The sequence below is a fragment of the Acipenser ruthenus genome, chromosome 11, assembly GCF_902713425.1.
Source record: "Acipenser ruthenus chromosome 11, fAciRut3.2 maternal haplotype, whole genome shotgun sequence".
Classification (NCBI taxonomy): domain Eukaryota; kingdom Metazoa; phylum Chordata; class Actinopteri; order Acipenseriformes; family Acipenseridae; genus Acipenser; species Acipenser ruthenus.
This window is the reverse complement of record NC_081199.1, coordinates 1712677-1714741: the sequence shown is the minus strand read 5'-3', so window position 1 is coordinate 1714741 and position 2065 is coordinate 1712677.

The window sequence follows — 2065 nt, the reverse complement described above, 5'->3', positions numbered from 1 at the left end:
CTTGGTAATTTACGTTGAGTATACCTCAAGCTCTGAAACTAAAATAAATTACAAATCACATGTTTGCATATTTACTTCAACAACAGAACTTCACTGAGCAAAGAACAGGATGAAATGAAGGCTTGAAATCCAAAAGTAAATCAGATTTTTTTAAAAGCTGGCACCCTCACTCAAAACTCACAACAAGCTTTTAAAAATATCTTGTGATAGTGGAACTTTAAGTCAGATCCAGTCTCTTTCACTGTCCTGGACCAGCATGAGATAAAGTGCACAGGAACCAGCAGCTGACCCTGAGCAGGATCCCATGCAACATTCTCTAGAAATCCCTGGTAATGTTTTAAAACTAGAAACAAAATGACAAATGAAACGAGCATTCCCTGCACAAGAGCAGCATGTGTAAATCTGGCCCAACAAGGCCAAAGCGATTTTTTTTTTGCATCTTACACCAGGATCTCCTGGCACCCAGTCCTGATCTCCAACTGCTAGGCCACTGCGAGCCACTGACAGGGGTGTGAGGGAACCATAGGTATTGTGCACAGAGCAGGCAAGGCTGCTAACAAGATGCCTCCAGCCCATCCAGATGTTCACTTCACAGAGCGCCATCATTAGCAGGGAACGAGCTTTGTATTCATTAACTCGCTGAGCGATCAGCTGTTGCTGGCGGTGCCATCTGGAGCTGTGCCTCTATCCCAGCACACGGGCAGATGGTGGCTGCTTAAGTAACTATTAACTGGGTGTCTGAGCAGGGGTAGTCAACAGACTACGTACCCACCCCTGGCTGGCGCTGAGGAGGCAGCGGGAGGGAGTATTATGTATGCAAACACAGTATGTTAGGGCACTTACAGCAATTCTGAGTCTCAGTTAGCCAACATCAAGCGTAGCCAGACATAATTTATGAATTAACTGCAATTGATTACAAACTGCCGAAGACTGTAACATGTCAGGCATGTATGCAAGGAGATTCATCATGCAAATAAAAACTGTTACAGGACATTTCCGCGTGTGCTCCACAGCACATTTCCACGACTGTAGATACAGTAGGTGAGCGGAGTGGCCTGTCTGGATTACTGAATAAAACCCAGAAACGCTGAAGAATTACAGGACAAAATAAGAAACACATCGGTCATATGTGAACCACATGCTCATTAGACAATTCAGTTAGACACGTGGACTACAGCGTCACCATGATAAGTGCAACGCATGCTCACATCAGCCCGAGCACTGTACAGCAGTGTGCACATTTATTACAACACCCCATTGCTTCTTTTGTTTGAATTGGTTGTGCATATGAAATCAAACCACTGGAACTGAAAATCTTGGACAATTGTCAAAACTGGCAAATTAGTGTTTAATGATGACTGTAATAGGCCACACATGCAATTAATGTAAAACAGTTGTTCAAGATGCTAATTAAAGCACAAAGTGGTGAAACATTTTTACACGAGTGCCTATTGTTTCTATATCACTGATTACTGAGCGGAAATTGAAATGCTCACCCCCAGAGGTTTTCATGCAGGTGGGTATATAAAGGACAGAAATGATACATCTTCAGCTGTTCTAATACATTTGCACAAGCACACTGTATATCACCTGTAATAGCTGAGGAATTACACAGTGAATTCTGAGCATGCAGAACATTCAGCATGAAAACAGGCTGAGCCCCAGAACACAGCGATGAGTGAAAACACTCTGCTAGAGCCAACGAAAGGAGCTTCTGCAGGTCATGAACATGGATCTCACAGCAAAAGGTCGTCACATGGAGCTTTTCTGAATCAATAGTTTTCCATTAGAAAGAAAGCGATCTTGTTGGAGGGACCCTGGGTATCTTTATAGATTCATTGTCTAATGGGAGTTGTTATAGTCAGCATGACTTGCTCTTCCATTAAATTTTCTTTCCCCAGAATGTGTTTATGCAGTTTCTTCCTACAGTGCACAGTCCAGGATATGGCATGCAGCTGAACAATTTATGATCAGGACTGAGGGTACATTTACTTTTAAGAGCTTGCAGTAGTCTTTACAGCAAATTAAATCAAAGTTCTGCAGTCCTGTGTAATAATAACACACT